Source organism: Gasterosteus aculeatus, chromosome 9 (genome assembly GCF_964276395.1).
Source record: "Gasterosteus aculeatus chromosome 9, fGasAcu3.hap1.1, whole genome shotgun sequence".
Classification (NCBI taxonomy): Eukaryota; Metazoa; Chordata; class Actinopteri; order Perciformes; family Gasterosteidae; genus Gasterosteus; species Gasterosteus aculeatus.
Genome location: NC_135696.1, coordinates 17,922,714 through 17,940,359, shown reverse-complemented (window position 1 = coordinate 17,940,359; position 17,646 = coordinate 17,922,714). Strand labels below are relative to the sequence as shown.

The following is a 17,646-nucleotide window of genomic DNA, read 5'->3' as shown; positions in this document are numbered from 1 at the left end:
ACGTGCACACCTTAGTGGGGTGCCTGGGTTTATTCTCTCCAAAATCAAAGCGACCATTCTTTTTAAAAATATGGCTTTTTCTTTGTATTTACGGACTGTGTGGTGTCGCTCTTTGATAAGAATCCCCCCCACCCGGCTCGTCTCAAAAGTGATCAGCGAATGCACTTGAGCATCAGAGGGGCAAATGTCTCCATTCGTCCTCCTGGAACATGTGGTTAACAACTGAAGTCGACACCATGCTGTCAAGTGGCTGCCAAAGAATGCCAAAGCAGAAAAGGGGCTGCTGGGGTCTCTGCCTAATGTCCTTTCAGCACCGGCTCATTAAAGTCACATTTGCCCACAGGCTGAGTAAACGAACGAGACCTATGGGTTTAATGTGGATGCATGTGTGGTTGTGTGTGTGTGTGTGTGAGTGTGTGAGTGTGAGAAAGAGAGAGAGATAAAGAAGGAGGGAGGAAATATTCAGCTCGTGTGCTACAGAGCAGGTGTGTAATGTTTTGTCTCTCTCATCTCTTGGTCTCCCCTCACTTTTTACTCTCACTTTTGTCACAGATAATGTTTGGTATCTGAAACCGGCCCCCCTCTTCTCTCTCTTAGCCTTCCCTCTGATCCGCCTGTTAAACTTTAATTGAATTCAGTTCAGGTGATGCCCAGGGCTGCTTCCACCGCTTTGATCTCACCGAGCGTTTTGCGCTCCCCGTCTGCAAGGGGGGGGGGGGGTCAGATAGAACGCCTCACATACCATGTATGTACGGGGCGGACGCCTGGTGTTTACATTACAGAACACCGGCAATCCCTTAAAAAGGTAACGTTAAAGCAGCATAAGACCATTTGACTTAAAATCAGCAGCCCGTCGCCTTACTGGAGATTTATAATTATTTTCTATATCACCGACTGTACACAGTGTGACAGCTGGATGACTCCAGCTCCAGTCCTCAGCCCATAAGCCTCAGTGTAACAGAGTCTACAGGGTGCTGCACCCCCCCGTCACATACTGCAGGCTCGACTTCCACTTAAAATCACATACTAAGATGCTGCAGATCGTCCGGAGAGAGGGTCCGGAACAGGACTAATGTGCTGAGTGAGTTGCTACCCCACCACACCTCGTGACTAATGCGGTTTCCCCTGCAACATGAAACTAGCGAGATCAGTAAAAGACACAGATGATTTGTAGTGAGCCTGCAGCAACGGAGCGCCCAGGTATCTGTTTCTTCCACCTTCCAATCTGTTTAGAATCTGATTCCCGAGGCTGAGTTTAACTGTTTGAGAGATCGGAATAATTCAATATCCATTCTGCTCTAGTGTCCTCGAGCAAAGACGCTGACCCTCACAGAGCTGGTGCCGCTGTTCTTAAGATGAGGAAAGAGAATGCTATCGCAAAATCACACAGTGTATCTAACACTATTTAAGTGTGGGAAGGTTGTTGGGGGCTGTTTTCGGGAAAAAGACACGAGAAATTTATGGGGAATAATAATAAACAATTGTCATTGTCCCTGCAGCTGCAAACTGCTGTGCTCTGAAAATAAAGACTCCACGGTGCCTCAAGCAAAGCAGGAGATTATTTTAGCAAAGCCCTTTGCTTGTAGGAGCTTCCGTAATTACCTAAAAAAAAAAAGGAGACACAAAAAGACAGTGTGCAATATCTGGGGCAAGTTGTTAGGAGAGATGACATTATAGCATTATTTATTTGGTGGTGTTACTTTAGGAGAGCATGCACGTGCAAAATAGATCAGTGCAGTCCTCAGGTTATCATGGAAACCTGAGCCGCATCCGTCGGGAAATCAATAACCCACTTCCCCCTCCCCTCCCTCCCGTGCGTTGGACTCACAGAGTTGCATTTTCGCAAGTGAAATAAGACGGCCGTCCCTGAAGACGTCCCCAGTCGGATCACAGTGCACTCAGAAAGGACTGTGATCAGATTGTTTGCCTTCTTAGCCCTGATAACGAAGTCCATAGTCACCAAAGAAGAGAAAGGACATCGCTGATGATTTTATTCTTTGTGAAACTGTTTTGCCACGAAATAGCTGCTTTGAATCAAAATAAGTCACCCCTATAAAGATCATTCGGTTCCATCTATTGTGGACTAAAAAAAGTACGTGGCGAGCTATTTTGGAGAATGTGCCAAAACAAAGTGTGGTTTGGATTAGAAAATTGATGCCGCTCTTGTACAAATGTACGATTGATGCATAGCCGGGGTCAGCAGCTGGTTGGCTTTACTTGGATCAGATTGATTACAGCAGCTAGTCTGAAACTATCCAATGCGTTTAGAAAAAAAACAAGCAGTTGTCAAGTTTAATACTTAAGACATTATTTGTTTAATCCATAGAAAAATTATAAATTGGGTTCATTAGTAGATTTTGGACGTCAGATTTTGTTTACTTGAGTAAAGCCAGACTTATTGTCTGGCCCGGCTTTCAGGCTTTATGCTAACGTAAGCTAACAAGCGCTAACCGTTGCTTCAAATGAAAATAGACAAAACATGCAAGTTGCAATGAGCTTCACATTTTAGTCAACCACAGCTCACACAAAAGGTTATCAGGGACGTATTGTAATATCTTATGCTTAATGCTGCAGCTCCGATACATTGAAACACGTTTATTTTTGGTGGTTCCCCGTCTCCTCCAGAGACCTTGAACTGTGGAGTGCTGATTGACTGCCAGAGTACGTGGCTCGGGCAGATAATATCTCTGAAGAGTGCGTGCTAATCACGACTGCTTGGTGCGGTCTATCTTTGCCGTCGCTACACAAACACAAAGTGTGACTGAAGTGGAACAAATGGTTGTGGTATTGGATAGAGGGATGTAATCTGTTTTTGCGTGCGGTGTATGTTTTCCTGTCAACATACAGAATCTGGTACTTCGGCCTTCTCCCTTGAGAGGCCGGTTCTTTGATGTGATGTAATGTATAAAAGGCGGTGGGGGAGCAACAACAAATTCAACCCAACACTGCTTGATATTTTTGGTGCATTGTATTCCACCAGTGGTTTTTTGTCTTCATACCAAATCCTAATCCCGGGGAAATTGTGTCGGGATTATACACAAAAGGCGCATTTTGGATATGGATTTGCATGGATGGATTAGTAAAGCCTTGTAATGGAGGAGCGTGTTTGTAGAGAAACCTCCATCCTCTTGTTGTGGCACATTAAAATGATGCTGCGCTCCACTTCATGTTAACACACACTACTCATCTCCCACCCTGGGAGCACAGATAATTCCTCATTGCAGTGCAACTTGTGAATTCGTACATATCAGGAGGAAACAGATGCCCGAGCAAGAAACGTCCTGCTTTGCAGGGACGGTTTGATGATGTCCAAAAGCGACTGAAAACGGCACACAGCGGAATGGTGCATGTTCATTTGGAGCTTAGGGCTTCAAGACAGTGATACGGAGCCTTGGGAGTGCTTTGCGGCCCCTGGGGATGATTTTGCATTAGACCCTCACCCAACACACATTTTCCCCTTGAACAGACGGACGGAAACAGAAAATTGCAAATTAAACGAAACCATTCAAATTCACGGTGAATTTGTTCGGGCAATGACTCGCTCTTCAATCGCATCCGTTGTACAAATGCAAGCAAATTACAGTCCTCTGGCAATCATGTGTTATGTATTTACCCTCACATTTGCTTATCTAATAGGAGCCACATCTTGTCTCAGATGCAGATATCATAGAGAAAGCCCTGCGGCCTTTACTGAGTCCTCCTGATCCGCAGATCTCGGGAATATATCTCACTTCTTTCCTTTAAAGTAAAGATACTCGGGCCTTAAAAGGAGCAAACTTTGCCTTGTTCTCTTTTTCTCACTATTTTGGGTACAAAACAGAGAACATTTGTGTGACTAAGTCCTGGGATAATGTGGGTACGTCCTTGGCACCATCGCAGCAGAGAATGGGCGTCGGGTCTTTGCCTGCAGGCAAGATTTTGTGTAATCACATCTGCGGCAAACAGACGGGCCGCCGAGTTCAACCGGTACAAAACACACCACACAAAAAACACAGGAGTAATTGTGGGTGTCTTCTTGCTGAGGTTTGTGAATCGCCAGTATTTTGCTAAACGGTGACCCAAAACTATGGATCGCCTTAACGCTCGTATAAACATTCGCTAATCCAATCCCTCAAAAAAAAGTGACTTAGCCATCATTTAGCAATCATAACTAGGAACTGACAGAGCAGTTGGCGTGGTATGTATCTCTACTAATGAGTATCGTGTGAAAGAGTCCATGGAGGACGGGTGTCTCAAACACACACACACAGGACTTGTACTACGGGAAACCAAAAGTCCACAATAACTTTGATTTATTCTTGTAATCACATTTTGAATTTTTTTGTTTTTTCCTGTCATACCTTTAACATGAACCATGATCTTGTTTGATGCAAGCACGATATAAAAACATGTACAATTGATTTGAATAAAAAAAGTTTTAGGGCTGTGGATTTGGCAGCCAGATATATCATTTCCAGTTTGCTTCTTGCTCCCCAAAGCTACTAACATTTATGGAAGGTTAGAGATAATAATTCTCATGGTGTATCGTGTGCATGACACTTGCATTCAAAGACTTGCAGAAGGAAAGTGCCAAGTGCTCCGATGTCGGCTAATCTAGCTTGTATAAACGTTGCGAGGGCTGTGCGGGCGGCTGTCAGTGTACAAAGGCAACGTGTTGTTCTGTGCGTTTGTGTGTGTCATGCTTAGGTCCTTTGAAATCTGTTATACTTCATATAAATTAACTGTCTTCGGGACTCCGACTTTAATTGGCGCGCATTCGCGTGTTGGAGTCTCTCCCCTGCAAGACTCCAAGCATGGAAGCCAGTGCCAGCCCATAGATACGAATTAGTGGAGCAGCAGGTGGAGAGAAGCATTCATCATCTTCGATGGGCTTCATTCTTTCTGAGTGGCAGTCTGGAGAACTCGCAACGGCGCCAGAGCCAAGCGAGCACCGAGCAAAGCCACAGAGCAAAGCCCCTGCAGGCGGCCATCAGCGCGTCACGTTTTGTCTAAAATACAAAAGACCTTGAAAAAAAAACATCTGCTTCCATTTTCATCAACTTCCTTGTCTCCGCGGAAGCTCTACAGTCGCTTTGTGAGTGACGGCGTTTTCCCTTTCCTCAGCGGCTGTCATTCAGATCTGCTTGCCTCCAGTGCACAGGATGTTTGTTTTTTTATCACATTAGTATTCACACTCTTCCTCTCAAAAGAGTGACATCACACACAATACTTGCTGACACTTGGACGCTTGTTGCAGAAAAGCCTCGTCGACTTCGGAGCAGGTTCACTCACTAATCCAATTGTAAACCGGTTTGAACTAGTAACGCTGCTGTCACGTTACGTTCATCTGGCAGCGTGACACAGCAGACAATCCAATTAACTCTCCGTACGATACCGCATAAGACTTGTTTTACATACTATAAATGGCTTTCTGAATCAAATAATACCGTAGCTCCAAAAACCAAGATGGTGATGCTGAATTCGGGGACTCGAAATGTCAGTCCGTCGTCGTAGTAACCAAGTACGTTAAGGTCACTGCCAGCAACAAGCACCGTGTTCATTGATCTCCGGATCCACCAAAATTACGGCCTCGCATTTGCATGCCTCCGCCAACCAGTCATGATGCGGTTTATACACACACACACACACACACACACACACACACACACACACACACACACACACACACACACACACACACACGCGGTGTCCAAAATGACATCGCAAATCTAATCAGTTCATCCTCAAGTCCAAGTCCTGTTGTATCGCGATCCCAGGAACGCAAATCCGAATACACACACATCTCCCGCCGACAGACAAATACAAAGAACATTGCAGATGAGGAAAGCTCTTTATGTGTCTGACTATCAACCAGAGAGGACCTAATTGCCCGGAGGTCTACAGCACCGTGGACATTAAATGAGGACTGCTGAGAGTACATTCACCCGTCTCTTCCCTAAGGCTGAAGTTATTAGTTACTGACAGACGTTACAGAGCCTCGTTAGCTAATGACCTGCCACGCAATACTGCTGAGTCAGCGCGGAGTCCGGCCAAAGACAGGCCAGAGTAATGCAGCGATAAGCAACAACGTTAGTGCACCTTCACGTGAAATAACACTAACATAATTATGTTAAATGTCATCGCATTCTTTTGCGCTCGGGAAAGAAAAATAAAGTTCACGGTTTTTGCTTATCTTATAACAATCACCTCTCAAGTGCGTGACCTTTTCTGTGAACAGGGATCAATACAGCTTGCCATGATGCTGCAAACAAACCACTGTTTACTTTACCTTAGCGTATCTTTCACTCATTTTAAAAGGTCAACAGACTCTTTTAAACCGATGGGGCGAGAACCCTGCCCTTTTGTTTTGGGATTGATCTGAAGGTTGCCGCAAAATGGGCTGTTACCCGCTCGTGCAATCCATCTTTTCCCCCCGTGTCATTTTCATACGTGCTGTATGCCAGTGGGGGTCCGCGCGCGCGTGCGTGTGTCTGTATGGATGAGAGCTCTTGTACAGATTATGTGCGCTCAGGCTTTTGCAACAGTTCATGTACTGTAACGCTCTTCAAAGCCACGGGTCGAAACAGTGTTTTATCATCAAGCAGGTTCAGCTCCCCTTTGAAGGTCTAACGAATGTTTCCCTGCCGACCGGGAACCTCTTTGGGTTTGTGTGCAAAACATTACAGGAGGCGGCTGCGGGGGGGAGGGGGGGGCCGGGGGGGAAGTGGCAACGGCGGCGGCGGCTATTGAAGTTTTGGGAGAACGAAGGCTGAGGATTAGGGTGTTCAAACATCGCTGTCCTGTGAAAGCCTGGATGCCGCTGCACCTGGGAACGGCCTGTTCTCTGGCCGCTTTCCCAGAGTCCACCAAGAGTCACTGTCAGTTCAACAAAAGACACACAAAAGGAGTTGGGGGAATTGCCACTGCTTCTGGAATGTGAGCCCGCAACAATCATGAGACATGAGATTTGTTTATGTCAAGGTAAGCTTGTGTAAACATAATTTAAAAAGAAACTGGTAGTAGGAAGTCAATCTTTTATAAAGCATGTCGAACTGCTACCTTTGTTTCTGGAGGACAGCTGCCATGTAATCCCGTTTAGGATTGAAAAATGTAATTCTCTCGTTTTTCGTCTCCAGGGAGAAGTTAAGATATTGTGCTTGTTTTATGAAAATGGAACAGGCGGATGTTCGTGTGGGAAGTCAGCAGGTTGATGACGACGGACATTTTTGTTCTGTTTAACGTGGAGCTTTAAGTACTCTTTGCAAAAAATGAATTCCGTGACTTAACTTACCCTCGTTTTTCGGTTTCTGATCCGAGGAATTGACTCGGACGTGTGTTGTTCTGTTCACCTTCACAAAAAGGGAAGTCAAGTGACTGTGTTCCCATCACCAGTCCTTCATTTTGCGAGCAATCACACATCATCATTATTCAGCCAAAAAACACCAACACAGGAGCTCTTCTTGCCGTGATGTGGCCTTATTTTTATTTTTCGCAATGCTTCTTCTCCTTGTTTTTTTTTATGGCAGTTGGCAAACTACCAGTTTCAATGGACAGTGGACCCACGCCATTGTAGTATGAAATGGACCATGTGGCCGACTGGTACGCGTCCGCAGCTGTTTGTGGACACGGAACACAGATATCGAACCCTTGACTAAGCCAACGTGTTACCGGCCAGCACTGGAAAAGATGCACTGAACTGCAACGGGAGCTGAATCAGAAATACTAGAGTTCCAAGGCCTTCCTGGTTTGAATAACTGCATCACTTCGATTACATAGAAGAGATGGATTGTGCAGACTGGCCGATGTCTCATTTTTTATTGGACAGCCTTGCAACGTGTTGTATATTATTACTAAAGGTCCCACGCTGGCATCGTGCAGTGAGAATGTTGTAATATTGAACACATTATGGAGCAAAAAGAGAGAGAGAGAGAGAGAGAGAGAGAGAAAGAATGCCTGTGGTGAAGCTTCAGATAACTTTTCTTAATTATGCGGCCTTCTCTTCTGATAAAACAGACAGAAATATGCTAGTATAATAACTTGAATGAATTCCTTCTCTTGTTTCCCTGAAATATATATATAAATATGTATATATATATATATATATATATTAGATTAACTTGAACCAACTGTAACATACTTAGGTTACTTCCAACTTTTTGACACTTAAAGTTTTATGAATGGAAGGAGATTATTAAAAGTTTTATATTTTATCACTTTGACATAAGCAACACACTCCAAATGTCTTTTTTGTGTGGAAAATAAATAAATTAATACAAGTGTTATGCTTCCTTCTTAAACTTTTTGCAGGGAAATGTTAAATCATTTGCACATTTGCACTCAGAATAGAGCTCTTTGAGCTAAATAAATGAAAAATGAGATAGCAAAATTCTATATTTTTAGAAGAGATACGGACACTAATCTACTATGATGAGGAAGAATACCAACCGAGAGGGAAAATCCTAAAGTAACATTGACAGACTATGAATAATGTGTGAATAACCTCCAGGGAAGCTCTCATCGACTTGCAGCATATTTCAGGTGAACAAACGCAAGCAGAGGGAAAGTGGGAACTTTTCCTATCACCCATGTGCCGTGTTCCAGGTACCATTAACAAAAAGCGTAGCCCTCCTGAAAAGAGTTCCCTCAGGGAGCGTCAAAGATTCCCTGATTAATGTTCTCCCGCAAAACAAATACAAAACTCCCAACATCACATTATGCACTGAGAGGAAAACACCGGCTCACTCAGCAGACTGAGCGTTCCCACGAGAGGCAACAAGCCGCCGCGTTCGGTCTCCGAGCAGAGTCGATGAAGGGCCGCCACGGTTTGATGAGGTTCTTCGTAACGCGACTCGTATCAAAACGTTGTTACAGTCGACTCCGACTTTGTATTTATGTCAATGTGTGTTTTTTTTTTCCTTCCTCCCTTTCATTGTGGCAGGGAATAACAAGGGGAGCATCCTCTCTCCTGTTGTATTTTGCTGGTATGCACCCCGCTCTGCACTGACACGAAAATGCCAATAGGAGAATATTGAGGCAGATAACCGGCTCTGACGGCGTTGCTTTAGTGAGTTGTCAGTGACATCACAGGGGATAGCTCCGTGGAAGTGGAAAATCCAATCAGGCTTTGGCTCTCCGTGGAGCTGAAGGCCCACAGACTACAGAATGATTCATTCAACTTCTTTGATCGGGACGAGTTATCGCCCAACTCCCCTGTGATCGGAGACAAACGGGGCAGGTCCGGACCTTAAAGAGGGAGGAAAGAAGTCCCCTTTGTACCGGGGTCACGTGCTGTCAATGTAATGTTGCACAGTACTTAATCATTGCACTTTTACGAAATGTCCGAACGAACAAATGGCTTTCACTTCACCCGCATGATCATTAGTCCACAGCATGCGTTCAGCTCGAGGGAATAAGACTACATGGATCTGTGCAGCGGGCAAATCTGTATCTTTATGTTACCGGCATGATAAATCTCAGACTCATATCTAAGACTAATATGGCTATTTCATCACACGCTGAAAAGAAATGAAAATTGCAGTGCCTTTGCAAAGTGAATATTTAATGCGTTCAGTTGGTCATGGGCTGACAAATAACTGTCCGCCACTGATTGGAGAGTTTCTGGACGGAGCTGATTCTGGAGAACCAAAAATACATCAGATAAATATTTCACAGTACCGCAGGGGTGACCCGGGATGTTATTATCATCATCATTCATTTACTTCCACCCTGAAATTGCCCTTGGCTAGTGACACATGCAGTCCAATCTCCAGCCTTTTAAAGTCTCTGGCATGTTTATGCCCTTAGTCTTTTTTCGGCGTGTGAACGGGGCTTAAACCCGAGCACAGTGAAGGTTCACGGCGAGACTCAGACAATTGCATGTGTGTTTGTACATTTATTCATTTCACAGATGCTCACGTTGCAACCCGCAAGAGGATGGCAACGCTGCCGTGGTGACATCTGGAATTTACGCTGGGCCATATGTTATTGTTCTTTTCAACGCTATTCATAGTGCGTTTTAGAGACTTTTTTTTTCAAAGCTCAGTAATGATATGGATTTATTAAAATTAGCAACAGACAGGTCGGGAAAGCTAAACGTTTTTCTTTTTCTAACTTCACAAACCCCGTATTTTATTGAGGGAAAGCTCCTTCTGGAGGCTCAAAGGGCCCTAAAGGCTCAGGAGACTGAGATGAGTAAAATCAGTGGAGATCCGCGTTGAGATTTCACATTTGGTCATCTCGGTTGTCTCTGTTGTAACAGCAAGTAAGGGTTTCATACCGCAGCAAACAAACTGGTGTATCTGTTCATAATGCAGCCACACCAGCTCAAGTCATTTAACTGAGATGTCAGTCAAAATTACACCTTTTGTTTCATCGTATCCAAACCCTTGTTTGGGTACTTGGGTACGATGCAGCTATGATCCAACTAGCGGCAATGGGAAACCTTTGCTTATTATCAATATATCGTATTAGTGACACAAATTACACAGTAACACGTATGTATTTCTGAAGGAAATAATCAAAGAGCAGCACAGTTTCCTTTTAAGTCCCTTGTGTTATTATAAAAGTCATATGAATCACAGGAGTGACTTAATCCACCACTAGAAAGAGCAGTTCATAGAGAGGTAATTAGAGAATATAAACGCGCTCCGTGGCTTAAAAATGCAGACATAATAATGATTCAAAGGGTTTGATTTAATGAGGCTGTTAACGGTGATTATTTACACACATTTTAGGGAACACGTCCCTTCAACATTAGGAAAGCGGTCATTCTTTAGTGTGCCCGATTAACACATGTATAAAAAAACGGCCTAAAACCACTTTTCTTTTGGCCTCCGTCCATTTATCTGTCCGCGTGCGCTTCTTATTCAAAATAATAGAAAATAAAGGCGAGTGCGTCTTCTGTTCTGTCAGTAACACACAGCTAGAACTAATATCTACAGTGCGGAGAAAAAAAATCAAACAATTAGAGACTCCAATCCGACTGTATCAACGATAAGAATCTCAAATTACTGCTTTCTGTTTACACCGGGGACAAGAACAAACGCTGCTGTTTGCTTGCAGGAGAAAATGGCCACTGCACAATTATTCTGTCACCAACGACTCACATATTTCACCTGTATTGACCGCATCCCGTGGAGGAAAGAGGAACACAATTCCCCCTTTTTTCCTCCAACTCGTCCATTCTGTGGCTGTAGCTTCCTCCATAAATCCTTGTCAGGCTTTTATTTTCTATTGATTACTGAGGTTGTGAAGTAGCGCATTGGCGCGGCGGCCGTTCCAGCAACGGAAGGAGACGGATGAACGGAATTGATTTTGTAAATTAAATTTAGCCATTTGTCTTTTCAAAGTGTAATTGAAGCAATTTTCGGTGACTTCCGATTGTTGTCACCTTTATCAACTGTGGTGCTCTTAAATTGGCCAACTTATGTTTTGAAACACTTAAAAAAAAGGGAGGAAATGTATGTGACAATCTGTGTTTTGGTTACACACAGTATGCAGTTTATCACAGCTAGAGCGAATATTCATTACAGTCGGTTGAGACAATGTTATTATCAAATGTGTTTAATCGTTGAGCTGTAAATTATGAGCATCAGCTCGTGTCGTTTGCCCCCCTTGGGGCCCCCGGTTGGCCGTTGCCCCGTTAAGTGGCCACACAGTTTGCTAAGGCCTCGGCGGCCATGTTTTTCTCCTGTTACTTCATCGAGTTCATTAAGCCTCCGCTGCAGCTAAATGGAAATGCCCTTCAGTCGAGGCAGCAGACCACCCAATCTGTCCCCCTATGTGAATTTATGACAGCCCCCCCCCCCGCCTCCTTTTAACCACCGAGCAGTTGTACCCCGAGGTGACAGCCACGTCACCATTATTTACCCTCCACCAGCGGAATCAGCAGACCGGCTCAAAAGGTCAGCGGGCCGTGTCTGTCCGCGCCTCCGCCACCAGACGCTCGCGCTTTTCTCAGCCCGCCCGAGCCTCACGGACACTGCGGGGAAATCCGATCCCCCCACAGCTGCAGCTTCCATCATCAACAAGTGCAGACTCTGTGCGGTCCCATGGCATACATATATATATATATATATATATATATATATATATATATATATATATATATATATATATATATATATATGTATATATGTATGTATATATACATACGTGGCAATGGCCGATAGACCGAATTCAGTTCATTTGAATACCATCTCTGCTGTGTTATTCTTACAATCCAACCACTACAATTTATATATATATATATATATATATATATATATATATATATATATATATATATATATATATATATATATATATATATATATATATATATATATATATATATATATGAAATACTATTGATAGAATCGTATAATCACGTTATAAATTACAATATCGTTGAGTATGCACTATTACAGAGAGTAAAATAAACGGCATAAAATGTGACTTTGCGGTTGATTTAAGAAAACACGCAAATGCAGTGTTCGCATCTACTGTATGTGTGGTTTGAGGATTTTATCTGATCTTCCTTACTCATTTGACCGTAACCCAAAGAGGAATTTTGAGCTTCTCGCAAAATATGTGAAGCCACTCAGATTCTTGTTTGGACAGTGTTTGTAATGTGTTTTCAAAGCACAGCCGACATCACATTGAAAAACATTAAACGATTTGAATTAAGATAGTGGAAATGTCAGCTTTTCCTCATCAAGATAATGTTATTTGCTTTCTAAATGGGGTAATATTCCCCTCACACCCATCATCCGCAAGCCTGGAGGGAGTGTGAAACAGTAACACAGCTGTTCTGTATGTCCGTGTGATGTCTGCATGTGTGCGTGTGTGTGTGTGTGTGTGTGTGTGTGCGGACGAGTCAACGGCCGGTCACTGATGTGACACAATGGCTGGAAGTTGTGTGAGAGAAAATGAAAGGCTGCTGGTAACTCCCACATAAAATAACAGCATTACACTGTAGTTTGGCGAGGGCAGTGATGTCACACCCCACTGCACTTGATAACAGCTTTAAAAGTGCTCCTCGCGGCCGCCCGCGTGGGTAAATGATCACTGTAATCTCGCGCCGTACATCCCACAGTTAGGCCATCATCAAACATCGTGCTTTAGTCCAGGGCATGGACTTTGGGCCATTATTATTATTATTTTTTTGAGCTTGAAGCTTAAAACAGGGGTGCAGAAAAAGAAAAATCGTCCATGGTGGGTTATGATGGGAGGCGAGAGCCCAGTGCTGCAGAGCCAAAGTTCAGAGGATTAGGGGCAATGTGGAGAAAAAGAAAAAACACAGAATTGACAGAATTCATTTCTGTGATGTCCAATTTCACGGGAAATCTGCATCGACTGAAGATTTGCACAATGCATACAGTTGTAACTCCAGGAATAAACACACATGCACAAATATGTAGTTTTGCTGTTAAAAAGGCTTGATGATGGTTGACATTGGAGCACCGTATTTAGCAAACTACTCAAAAAGGAATAAGTAGTCATTTTGTTGGGGACCATTTTCAGCCACGGATGAATTCAATCCAGTAATTAAGTAGCGCACCAGGAGATTTTCTAAAAAGGCAGAGTCAACAGCATGTCTGTGATCTGGCCCCGGCGGTTTAAGCTGCTCGGTGGAGGTAACTGAAAGGCTTTGACTTAAAGATGACGAGACGAGTCTTGGTCTTAACTTCACTTTAACTCTATGGGGTAATTTTCTTAATGAAAGAGCAGCCCAGAACCGCCTCATCTTGTCCAGACAGCAAATAGTCAAGGTTTTCCCCCCAAATTACAAATCGTATTATTGATTCAACAGAATAGATGAATAAACGTGGATCACGCAGCTAGTTGAAACATGGAGATCATGGAGTCACAGCTGCAAGGCACAATCATTACATGTAACCCGAGGTTGTCAGTTTGATGTCTGATTCAGCTGCCAGAATTAGAACCACGGTTGTATCATCATTGAACAACAAAAGCTCACATTAACACACCGTCATTAACGAGTGAAGGAGTGTGAACGCTGGTGATTGATGTGTTAACCGTGCACATGTTAACGCCACAGCTTTTCGTTGGAAAACATGATTACAGGAACTTGACGTCAACATTTGAAGCCTGAAGTTTAGACTGAAATAGTTGCTTGCAGCAGAGTTGTATACTTATTGCACCTGCCAATTCTTAATCCTAATCCCAGCCTCAGTATTCTCTTGAATTTCTTACATTACTGGGTCTAAAGTAAGTCCCCACAACGTCATTAATACACACACACTCACAGACACACACACACTGGCCTGGACTCCGGAATCGAAAATATTTTAATATAAATTTATGTAAATGTAATACAACTGAGCAGAATACCGCGATAGAGTTGTTTACCTTTTAATAAATAATCTCATGACACATGCATTGCACGCACACAGGGGCAGTCGGGCCGCGGCAGATAGCAGCTGCCAGGGCTTGTCGGCATGTGTGCGCGGCAAAAGAGTGCGGAAAACAATTGCAGGGCACCGCCGGGTGACCTCTCTGCATCTGCACTTCCAGAGGGCCGTTCAACACTCAGCATCCAAATATCGATAGCTGAACATCAGACGAAAACACACACACTGCTTTTACCAGAAGAAATTCAAAGCATTAACTCCCAAAACACTGCATAAATCCATTCTGGAAATACAAACATGAGATTTTTCTGTCAGTTTTTGAACCCAGCAACCCATGAAATGCTGAACTAAACAAATAAATAGTGTTTGCTTGAGCGGGTATCGACGATTAGATATGGAACATCTCAATAATGTGTCTGCATACCTTCAGAAAAGTCTTTTTGGAGGTGGTAGGTTGTTCTCTCATGAAGAAAGCCCTTTCATGTGGTGTGCGTTTGTGTTGACACCGCAAAGCCGCGTGCTGAGACACACACACACACACACACACACACACACACACATTTCCTCGGAGGCTTTTCCCTCATCCTTGCTGTAGGCTTAGCTGCATAATTATTTGCTTTCCTCTGAAGAAGAGAACGGAGGTTTGTCAGGAGACATCGGTTCTTCGTCCTTGTTGTTCTCGACACTCTTTTTGGTGCAACGAGAAGAGTGCTCTGGGGAGAGTGATATCCAGCAGCAGGACCACTGCTGTGCTTGTTGTTCAAACATCACAGCGGGGGTCCTCGCGGGTTGGGACTTAGCATCACATTGATTCCCTCCACCAAAAGTCACTTGATGGATTGTCAATGTCTATTTTTGGAGAAAATAATCTCTCCGGCAAACAAATTCTCAAATGAACTCCACTTACACAGTTGTCGATACAGAATCCTAATTTCCCAGGTTTTTTGACCTAACATATATATTTTTTTAACCTTTTTATACATTTCGGCTTGCGAAAATAAACCTACCTTCTTGTACAGAAGGAGGTCCAGATACTCATCAAGGTTTTTGTTAGGTCGTAGTTAGAAACCACGAACCCTGAGTGTCTGCAAATGTGTCTTGTACTTTCTTCCTATATATTGAGTTGCTTTTCAGTTTGGTGGAGAAAATACAGTTGAGTTTCCTGTTTTAACGCAATTAAAACAGGACAATGAAACAGTATATTGCGTAATGATAATAGCACAATAAGCAGTGTTCCCTAACAGTTTTCACCCAATTACAAATCATTTTAATGATGCAACAGAAGAAAAGAATAAACATGTCTAATAAACTTGCCTTAATGAAACATTGATATAAGTACACGAGTAACGTGAAGATTTTAGATCTCATCTTTTGCCTCTTTTTGGATGGTTCACATTTTGCAGATATGAATACATGTCACAGGGTCGGTCACACCGGTGCTTCTTGCACTACATCGTACCCGTGGGTTCAATAAAAACATCTCTCAAGGTACCGTCTGTCTCCCGTACAGAAGGACAGCGCCATATATTTCTATTTATTCTCGCCCCCCCGCTGGAGGTTTGGCAATAAGAATCTGTATGTCGTAATGAAATACGGCCTCTCCGGTTGCAGTCCTGCTGCCGGCGGCGGCGCGTGCGGGAGAGAGGAAGCTTTGATTCGCTCGCATGTTTCTCGCTTGTAGGGACAGAGTTGCGGTCAGCAACATCTGAGCTGAAGCCCAGAGCGGCACGCCGTTGCATATATGTGCTGAGGGCCTGTCAGCCGTACGCCGCAGAGCTGCAGAAAGACAGCGGAACAAGATCTCGTATTCAAAATTTGCATCGGTTTCCTCGAAAGGGGAAAATAAAAATAACAGTTCGGAATTCTTTTGATCACATCTCTAAGCAAAAAGGCCGGTCTGACGGTCGGCATTCTACACATACTTCATTTACTGTAGGGGAAAAAAAAAAAACAGTCCACTATAATCAGAACGGGCCGCGCTTGTGCTCTAAACAAAGACTTGATTCTTCCCCCAGTAATGAAGTTTCCATCTGCCTGAGAGCTCTGTGTGTGTGTGTGTGTGTGGACCACTCACTGACTTAAGTAAGGGGGGTGGAAACACATTTCCATGGTCAGGAAGGTGTCAATCCCTCTTTTTCTTCTTGACTCCTCTTCACAGCTCATTTACTGCTTCAACAGGGAGGCAACAGCAGCACAAAGTCCCCCGAAAGAGACGCTTCAGACTTCCCTCCCTCCTCCTGATAAGAATCGGGCCCGACGTTTTGGGCGGCGAGGAGGAGGAGTCGATCACTCACTTAGCCAATAGTCTTTTATCTGCCGCACAATGGAATCTTTTTGCCTGTTTGTTGCGTTACTCACAGGACATCCATCACGTCTCTTAAAATGTCCCCACAGCACTAATGAAATGAAGCAATGCGTTTTTTTTTTTGCATGTCAAACGATTTCTGAAAGTACGCTGATCGGCTGCTGCAGGCTGAAAGGGAATTAGGATGTGTGGTTCATCTGTGCAGCGGTGGCAACAGCTGGTTGCACACCAGGGGAATGGTAAAAGAGAGAGTTTCGTGGCTGGAGAGACATTTACAAATACGCAGGTCTCACCTCTGCTTAAACGCGCAAATCCAGCGCATAAAAATGCTTGTAATGTTTGGATTCATACAGAAATTATTTACAGGACGGATCGTTGGGTGAGTTTGTGGTTAAATATTACTGCAGGATGATACGGCTGCAGATATTTAAAAAAACGCTGAGGTTTTTCCTTTTCCCTCCTCTAGTGTGTTTACTGTTTATGGAGGACTGTGCATTTTATACAACATTCAGGCTTTTACGCACCAACTAAGGAGTCGGAGCATCATTCAGCCGGCAATGCTACTAACAGGAGGTACTAAAGAAAAGTAGAAGTTAAAACAAGTCTGTTCACATTAAACTATGTAAAGTTACCCTTATCATAATAGAAAAATATTAAAGCCTCGTCATAGTATTACTAGACGGCCTATTGTTATTGAAGAGTATTCCCTTCTATTGCAAGAGCTTCACTCTTATTGGTCTACTTCATCAATTAAACTCAAAATTGGATACAATGTTTCAGTCAAAATATTCAGTGAACAATTCCAAGCGAAGTGCTTGAACAACTGACACCGGTGAAACTGGAACGTGGAATGCACCCTTCACTCACACACGCAGGTCACTTTGAAATGAAATTCTTTTAAACAGGCACTGAGAATAAAGGCTTTATCCGCCTGAAGTGCTTCCACCAGTCCCTCAACTGTCAAACGCTTAGTCATTCAGGCGCAAAGATGACATTCGCCTGTTGCAT

The 17,646-nt window shown here is 43.6% G+C and overlaps 1 long non-coding RNA gene across 1 annotated transcript; it reads right to left on the bottom strand.

Annotated features, from left to right (window-relative positions):
- Positions 1-15,577: 15,577 nt before the first annotated feature.
- LOC144383166 (uncharacterized) lies at positions 15,578-16,522 on the bottom strand. Its single transcript, XR_013450579.1, has 2 exons — positions 16,408-16,522; positions 15,578-16,109 (listed from the first exon to the last, which is right to left on the bottom strand). It is a non-coding gene; the product is annotated as an uncharacterized LOC144383166 (long non-coding RNA).
- Between the last annotated feature and the right edge of the window lie 1,124 nt (positions 16,523-17,646).